Genomic DNA, 9,977 nt, shown 5'->3' on the forward strand with positions numbered 1-9,977 from the left:
TTTTGTCTTAGTTTCATTTTGATGGAGTTTTAGTTTGTTTCTATTAAGTATTCAGTCTGCGCCTGAGTTTGTCACTATGGTTACTGATATGATTACTCATTCTCTCCAGCTATGCATCATTAATTATGCATTAAATCTGCCTGGGTTTTCAGTTCTCACTGTCTGTTGTCGTTAAACACAAGATCTAAGTTTGGTTATGGTAATCTTTCTTTTAATAAAGTCTATTGTTAATTCTTCATCCTCGTCCTGTCTTCTACCTACACCATGCCTAGACGTCGTGACAGAACAACCGACCACAAATGGATTATGCTGCAAGATTTTCTGCTTTAACTCAGAAGGGGCTTCCTTTACTGGACTAGGCATTTGAATTCAGTCAGCTTGCAGTACAGACGGCGCTTGACAATGAGAATTTAAAGTCTCTCTTTTGGATCGGGGCCAACTATTACCACCCAGTAGACCTCCCAGACACCAAAGGACTTTGCTGGAGGGAGGCCATCATCAGGTGTCTGGAGAGTGTCTGTCCAGAGCCCAGCCTGTTACCACCCCGTTCAATGGAGAAAACGTCTGAGCCACCCGCAGACTGGAAGCTTCCGCCTGCCGTGATGAGTGAGCCTATGCCTGAGGACAGCACCCACCATCATCCCGGCCGAGATATGCAGCCTTGTTAGAACGCTGCCTTCAATTTGAGAAGGAATTGTTTTGTTCCTGACTGAATCAATATTTTTGAACAACCTCATGATTTTAAATTTAACTGGATTTGGGGTCAGTGCTAGCACACACGAAACTCACCGTCACTATACTAGGGTGTTTCGGATGGTTGCCAGGGCATTGTTAGATTACTGACCTACACCTACTTTCACACAATCAGTGCTTGACAACCATATATTTACTACCAGTTGAAACTCTAATACAACAAAAGCAGTTCTAAATGTGAATAATGCCGAGCCCCTATGATTTCAGTTATCCTTCATGTCCCTAGCATAAAAAGTGCTGAATGAATTACACTGCAAAGTTTATTTTTGGAATTTAGGGTTTGTTCAAGTCAATTGTGTATTCAAGGGACTCAAATCACCAGAACAAAAGCATTATACAAATCTTTATGAAAAAAAAAATGTGTTGAGCTGGATTAATGAGACTAGTATGTAATAAAGTAAAAGAAATTAATTTATGTAAATAAAGCAAAAAAAAAATCCTGAACCCCTTTGTCACTGAAAGTCAAAACCACATAGAATAACATTTTAAAAGATTACAGAAATGCTTAGTTATATCACCACATTTCCATCTGATAAACAGTCCAACCACCCATCACACATTTGCGCTCAAAATAGTATGTTTTCCGGCGGTTGACTAAGCTAGCTGTGATTGAATTTCTCAGAGCTCTTTGCCTCCATTCTGGCATATAATGAGTTGTATAATGAGATATTATGCAAAGCCCCTTCTCCAGCCACCAACAGGGCGCTTCAAACTGTTAGTTAAAATAAAAAATTACACAAGTTTGCATTGTTTTATTTAACCTCCTTCTAAAATTTTTATTTTTATTTTTTTTATTTCAAAAATACTTCCAGATACAAACTTCTTAGATAATAAGATAATCTCAGCGTCGGCCTTCACTAAATCACCTCCAAATAAAATGTATTTGATCAAATAAATGGCCCTCTCTCCAGACCCAATGACTATATGCCTTAGATGACCTTATTGGGCCCTATACTTGGCACAGCCCTGCAGTATTTTAGTAGTATTAATTTTGAGGCCTAAAGTTGTTTCCCAGTGCTGAGAAGAATGTTGTGGGAAATGCAACAGAAGCTTATTTCTGTAAGATGAGAGCACTCACAGCCCACTTCCTTCATTCAGTGCTTCTCGCTCCCCTGTTTGACTAAGCTTGATCATTAAACATTCCTTTGGTGTGTTTAACATTGTTTAGACGCCGAAACAATCATTTAGTGTGCAGTAAGAATATAAAACATGTCAATTACAGTATTAAGCAATGGGTTTTTTTAATAACTCACAGGGAAAGAGAACAACTTGTGCCATGAATGCTATTATTTTTTATTCTATGGCAGTGTGTCCAAATATGCTGTGTGTCCTCAGGTAAAGATTTCTCATGGTTTGCCTCGACTATATTATTGTTTTGGCTCCATGCTCTGTGTTCAGATGTGACTCTGAGCTGCAGTGTAGAAAGCACCTAAATTAATTTGCCAGCTGTGGCTGAGAGACAAGGCTGGAATGATGAAAAGCATGCATTTCCTCCCGCTGTTGGAGGACGGCAGAGAGAGAGAGAGAGAGAGAGAGAGAGAGAGAGAGAGAGAGAGAGAGAGAGAGAGAGAGAGAGGGATCGTGAAAAGAAAGCAAAATGAAGGATCCATATGCGCCTCACAGGGTGCAAGAAAGGAAGGATTGCAGCCTTATTGATGGGCTGGAGCTGACAGGACGTCACAATGGAGAAAGCTGTGATATTTAATGTGACACTGTAAGAATGATAGATAGATAGATAGATAGATAGATAGATAGATAGATAGATAGATAGATAGATAGATAGATAGGTTTTTATCATTAATATCATTATTACTCACCCTCATATCCAAACCCTTAAGACTTTCGTTCATCTTCAAAACACAAATGAAGATATTTTTAATGAAATCTGAGAGATTTATGTCTCTCCATTGACAGCTATGCAACTACCACTTTGATGCTTCAAAAAGTTCATAAAGAGATTGTAAAACTAATCCATTTGAATTGAGAAGTTTAGTCCAAATGTTCTGAAGAGACTCGATCGCTTTGCAAAATGAACCGATTTAATTTAGTTTTATTCACATAAACATTGATCAGCAAACATAAACAGAAGCTCAACCGAACTTGCAGTGGCATATACATATGGCAATGATGTATATCAGTCCGTTCATCTGGGTAAATAAAACCGGAGCTACTTTCACATCACTTGAGCTGTGTCCAAAATCGCCCCCTATACCAACACAATGCCATGGCAATCGTAAATATTTTCCAAACACATTTTGGCAAATCGGTGTAACGCAGCGACTTGGACGAGGGAGAGAGACGAGGGAGAGATGGATCCAAATGTAAAGTTTTATTTTACAAAATACAATTAACTCAGAAACTGGAAAACAATACACAAAGAGGCTGAACTTTAGGTTACTTATTGTACGTAACCCCGGTTCTCTGATAAAATGAGTGAGGTATCTTACTATGGGAAACGCCTCGGGCTTGACTGATCCTGGAAGCAGGGCCGGGGGAAGACAATCCAGCGCTCTGGGCAAAATAGGAATATGCCGCCCCCTACGTTCAAATTTTTTTGAGAAAAAAATGCCAATTTATCACATATTGACCACTACTGTTGACTTAAAACAGGTGTAATGAATTAATAAAGTTGACTCACCATTTTAGGAGGACCTTTCTTGCTTTGGCTGCTGCGAACTCTTTTTGGAGTAGGCTAATCCAATTTGCGACAGATTTAATTGCTCAATTGAAATTTCGGCCTATCCATTCATATACGATCTTGTGGCTATGTTTACATGCACACCTTTTTTCAATCGAACTGAATTCATTCCGATTGATGAATCTGAACTTAGTGTTTACATGAACACTAAATAAAAATCGGGTTGGTGTGTGCGTTTATGTCACAAGCTTCAAATCACTCTCCACAAATATACAGAGTCTCCCGCTGTTTGCACATATTAACTATTTTCCTACATTGGTTCTTTATTTGTTTTAAACAGCAGACTTAATATCCGTCTCTGGTCATAATATGAACCGTTGTGCCGTGCTGCTTATATTTATCACGCAGTAAAAATGACCCTCCTCGCGCCCAAAACCAGTCACCTGTGGATGAGAATCGGAAACAAGGACTGGTGGGACGTTGTCCTGCTCCACTTCACAGACGCTGAATGAAAGGAGAATTTTAGAATGACGGGACACTCATTTACATGACACTTTTTCAACAAGAGGAACAGCTCGTTCGGTGTGTCATACGTCATGCGCAGTCCTTTCAGTTTCGGTTTTCAATCCGATCAAGTGTTTACATGTCCTCTCGATCGGATTAGAAAAGGAATAAACCACCCCTTTCAATTCGATCGAAATTTCATTCCGATCGAGCTCAATCGGACTGATTAAGGTGTTTACATGAAGGCTTTTCAGTCCGATTGAGCCGTCAATCCGATTACTAATGGATTATTTGGTTGCATGTAAAAGTATTATCGATCGCAGATAGTTTTTCACAAGTTTGAGACGCTTGCCACTGCAAGAAGGGGAGTGTGGTGAGATACCTAACTCATGTTATCAGAGAACTGGGGTTAAGTAAGTAACCTGAAGTTCTCTTTTCTGTCCGAAGAGGGGCATGTCAACCAACTCAGTGATGTCTGTAACATAAACACAACATCCGTCAGAATAGAACAGGAATATATGTGAACAAAAAGCAAAAAACACCTCACAAGCAAGTGTTTTGTTTGTTTTTTTGTTTTATTACACACAGGACGGAATGAGCCAGTGATGGCTCTGTGACATCCAGTCTATAAAATTGAACAAATGTGTGAGGTGAAGCCCAACTTGCTGCCACACATTTGTCCCGGACTAAAACGCCCTTAAATAGTGCCCATGATGTAGCCATACCTCTGGTAGGGTAGAATGAGCCCTCAGCCCTTCCCATGCTATTATAACCTAATATGTGGGTCAGTGGAACAGGTGCTGACATGAAATAGGTTTAGCCTTATGAGAAATAGCCCATGAAACAAATAACTGATTACTGTTCCTTAGTGATTTATTTCTGTCCACATAGTGACGCAACGCACAGACAGGACCCAAGCAATGAAGCCGCTCATCCTCCAATGAGGAAAAAGGCTGCAGATGGAAAGCCAGTAAATCCACCTGTTTACAGACGAGAGCTGACTCGCTTAATTTAGGCACAAACGCTGGATTAGTTTTGAGAGTTACTCTCGAGTAATCCATAGCAAACTGCATACAGGAGTTATGAACCGACAAAGCTTGAAGTTCATTAACCCCGCTTCACGGTCGAAAGAGCCAATAATAAAGCAGACTTTAGCAAAAGGAGCTTTAAATCAATATTATATATAGGCTCAAAATGGGGCTGAGATGCATTAAGGACCAAAGACAGAGCCCACAGCGGAATCAGTGGCTTTGAAACCCTGTGCAAACGCCACGCACCTCTCATAAACCTGCAAATGAGCGGGTGTTGACCTATGGTATTCCTGTCAATCCACACAACACGCAGAAATTGCAGCAAGATAAACCTTAAAAGTTGAAAAGGTTCTGCCCTTATCCCAAAGCTCCTGCAGAAAACACATCCACAACAGAACAGAGAAAAGGAAAGACGTGTTTGTGTGTGCACCATCGCTCAAACACATTCCATTTCCGATCATACGCAGAGCGCGTTGTAGCTGCTCTCGCATTCTGAATAGTCTCAATCACCCTCACAGGCAAACCCATAACATTCAAGTTTAACCTCTCAAGGGCCAGGCCCAAAGAGCCATTTTGTCCGTGGCCAAGTGAAAAGTCTCCCCGCCTGCTTGAGAGAGGAGTTTCCTGCCCAAAGGGAGAGGCCAGGGCTGGTCGCACAGGAGTTAAATTGTCTCCGTCAGCCACAGTTTCCCTGGCCAGATTGAGGCGATTAGTGTGACTGAGTGACCACATCTCCTTAATCTTTTTAGTGTTGGTACGATCAGACCAGAGCCGATCCTTCCTATACTCAAACTACGCAAGTTGCATGCACTGAAAAAAATGATTTGTTGAATTTAATAAAAAAAATTATCGTAAGTGGTTGCACACAATTGATTTTAGCTACATTTAAACAAATGCATTAAGTTGAACTTAAAGTTCAACTTAATGCATTTGTTTAAATGCATTAAGTTGTGCTTACTTACGATAAAAACATTTATTCAATTCAACAAATATTTTTTTTGCACAACAAATATTCAGTGTAGGCCCCAGAACCACCAGGGGGCCCCCTTGCTCATCACTATATAAAATAAACGGTAATTTACCATAATGTGATTTTTTTTTTTTTTTTATGACATGAAAATATATGTGCGGTATCTACTAAACATTTGCGGCGTTTTGTGGAAATATTTGTAATAATGATTTGTATTTATTAAATAACTGTTTCGAACTCGGACATCTTGCAGTGCGGCAGATAATAACATGCGTCTTGACATGGCTATGGCTGCAAAACTAAACTACCCTTCTGGAACAGAAAAAAAAAGTGCCAAGAATGAAGAAAGTATGTATTTTTGTAACATTTAAATTTCTTATTTAGTCTTGACAAAGCAATAATTTCATAAGTAAGTCGTAAAACCAATAACTCCAGTCCAGGTCTCTACTGTGTTTCGTTAGAAATGCCCCATGATGAAGTGTTACTTTCGGGTTGTGTTGGTAAACAATTTGGGGGTTTTAAAGAATGCACTGACAGGGGCCCTTTCACAAAGTTTTGCTTTGGGCCCCCAAAAGTGTAGGATCAGCACTGGATCATACTCAGTGGAGGAAACGTGTACAGTCGTGTGTTTTGGCCAGGGGTGCGCCAGAGCATCCACACCCATAGGCTCTTGCCAGAGAGAAGAATAGAGGGCAATGAGTGTTTTTGTGTAAGGCGAAGAGATCTACGGCAGTTCGGCCAATCCTCTCCCACAACTGGCTCACTACCTGAGGCTGGAAAGTCCACTCTCCGTACAGGGGGTTTCCCCTGGACAAGAGATCAGCCCCCATATTCATTATTCCCAGGACATGCATTGCCTGTAAGGACTAAAAAAGCTTCATGCCCCACACAATCAGCTTTCGTGCCAGACTGTGAAGCTGAGGAGAACGTGTGCCTCTCTGGTGATTTATGTATGCCACCACTGTTGTGTTGTCTGATTTGATCCAAATGTGGTGGTTCCCGAGGACTGCACAAAATGTTTCAATGGCAGAAACACTGTTAACAATTCTAGGAAGTTTATGTGTGTGTTCTGTAGCAAGCTGGGCTATCTCCCTTTCGCTATCCTGCCCTCGCACTCTGCGCCCCAACCTGTAAGTGACGCATCCGTTGTAACCACATTTCTCAGAGAAACTGCCCCCAGCAGAGTCCCTAAGTAGAGAAACGCATGATCCCTCCAGTGACGGAGAGCCCGCAAGCAGAGTAATGATACTATCACTTTGTGGTTGAAGTGGCGTTTTGGACACAAATGCTGTGCTGCCATCCAGAGCTGAAACTCTCTCATTCACAACAGTCCCAGTGGAATAACCGAGACAGTTGAGCCCATCAGTCCTAGCAGACGTAAACATAAGGAGCTTTTGCACCGGAGGAACCTTTTCATAGTTCCTAGATCTATTGGCGGAAGTACCCGGATTTTGGTGTGTAGGAACTAGGAACGATTTTAGGTCTAGGAACTCCTTTTGGAGAAACTAATTTAGCTCCTACTTCAGAGTAGGGTTTAAACCAGCACTATAGGAACTACCAGTGACGTTAGAGTGCGTTGATTGGCCGAACGCACGCGAAACACCAGCACCCGCCATTTAAAAAAAAAGGCGTTACACTGTTTTGACCAGCAGCCAACAGTGAATTACTGTTAAAAAGCTTTAAAAAGCAATCGCAATCTCATTCGTATGTTTTCGTATGTTATGATCTCCTTAAACCCCTGTAGAGCTGCACGGTTAATCGTTAAAAGATTGCGATCTCGATTCAAACTCCAACACGATCTCGTTCCTAAATGACAATGATTTTGCCATGTCTACAAAATCACAGCGGAACATTCAAATCTGCGTTCGCGCTGCCACTGACCCAGCGAGGGCATGTATAGGTATGAAACATCTTCACAAACAGTCTTATCAACAGTATTGTTATTTACAAACATTAAGAAATATTGGGATAAAAGTTTAAAGGTCGGATATACATTATGCATATACATACATTTTAAATAGACTGCAGCAATTAACTTTTTTTTTTTAGAACCTCTAGTAAATTACGTTATTTTCATTTTAAAATAATTTTATTATTTTATACATTTTTCATCAACACTTGAATGTGGGTACGTTTCATAAAAAAAAGAAACATTTTAAACGGTCCTTTCCTCTTCATGGGTTCAACATTTCATTCAGTAACATTAAGCAGTTTTGAACTTATATTATGCTGTTTAATGTTTGATGATCGTGTTATTTTACATTTGCGTAAGCAATCTTCTATCACTCATTTCTGCTTCTTCCTCACCTGTATTTTGATCAAGGGGGCACTGTTTCATAAAATATTGAAGTTTCCCCGGGCGCCGCCATTGATTAGCAGACCATCACCTGCTGTTAGCATTCCATTGACTCCCATTCATTTTGGCGTCACTTTGACAGCGAATAACTTTACATCTGAGACTCCATTTACATCTGAGACTTTAAAGACTCCATTTGTCCATTATTTATTTCTAAAGAAACACGAAAATGTATAAAAGGCATGTTTGTAAAAATAGGCTAACGATTGCGTCAAAATCGTATGGACAGGAGGAGAAGCTCGTGGGCAATCGGGGGGACGTGGAGGCAAAATGACAAAATAATTAATCAGAATACTTAGCAAAAGTTTCTCCTGCTCCTAGCTCATGGACAGCTCCTACTCACGATCTCCGTCTCTGCAAGTTTCGGAAGGGAATGATTCAGATTTCTCTTGGCACAGCTACTAGAAGACAGACTGGTTGCTCACGTCACATCTACGTCGTCAAGCTCAGTTTGAGTCTGCGCAGTACGCTCAACCATCAGGAAGTGAGTGCTTCTAATTGACATCACTTGTCTCCGTTGAATCCAATGGGGTCGCTGTGTCCAGTTTATATACTGTCTATGGTTTTGATCTGAAGATTCTGTTCTCTTTCAGAAGATGCATAATAGCGCCCCCTATAACAGTGAAAACATGGATAGCCAAAAAATTCAGTCACTGGCGGGGAAAGAGTAAAGTAGATTCCTATGTATACTACCAGTGGACTAGCCTACACAACAAAAATCAGATACTTAGTATTAGGAACATATCCGTTTTCTTTATTAGTCAATATTTTCAAACAATGTAAGTTTATAATGCAGTGTGAAAAACTATGTGAAAAAAAGTATTTAATAGGCTACTCAATCAAAAGAGTAAACACAAATACAAGCCAAGTATACTTAATATTTACTTAATATTTAATTATACTTTTAAGTATATCTTGATCAAAATATTGAGTACAAATATAGGCCATATATACCCTTAGACTTTTCTGTCAGTATTAGTCAAGTATACTCAAGTGGAATTTTAAGTAGGCCTATTTTTATGAGAAGTACATAAAGAGTAGACTGAAAGTATACTTTCTTATTTTTAGTTTGAAAGAACTAAAGAATCTGTAGCACACTTGAATTAACTTTTTTTTTTGTAAGGGTAGCCACTAGAGCAGCGGTCGGCAACCTATGGCGTGCGCAGGGATAATCACAACGGTTAAGTATATTACTGTAATAGTGTTTGTCTTGTTGTTAGGCCGATTGCTTTGTACGTTGTGTGGTGGACTATTTTTTGTATTAGTAAAAGCCTTACCACAAAATACAGTTAGGAAATTTATCTCAAATATAGTATAGTCGAATATTATCAGATTATCGACGGGCTGTACATAAATCATCTCTTACTTATTAACCTTGTTTGCTGCCATGATAATGTAAATCGCGTAAAACTGACAGCTTTGGCATGATACATATACAGTAAGATTACCAGAAAGGGAAAGGGAACTTCACATTTCTGCCTATAGGCTTCCACTGTAAATGCATTACTGAGGGACAAGTCAAAATTATGTTCTGTGGCAACAGACTAAACCACAAGCAAAAAAAAAAAAAAGAATCATCCTTCAGTTCGTAAAGACGAAAATCTGGTTTTGAACTTAGAACCTTTCAGTCCTTTAATTGACCAGCATTTTTACCCAAGGTTACCAAATGAGCACAATAATACTGTGCTTATTTGACAGTGAACTTTTGTGATACTCTTTCCCATT

The sequence above is a fragment of the Leuciscus leuciscus genome (genome assembly GCF_965113295.1).
Source record: "Leuciscus leuciscus genome assembly, chromosome: 8".
Lineage (NCBI taxonomy): Eukaryota > Metazoa > Chordata > Actinopteri > Cypriniformes > Leuciscidae > Leuciscus > Leuciscus leuciscus.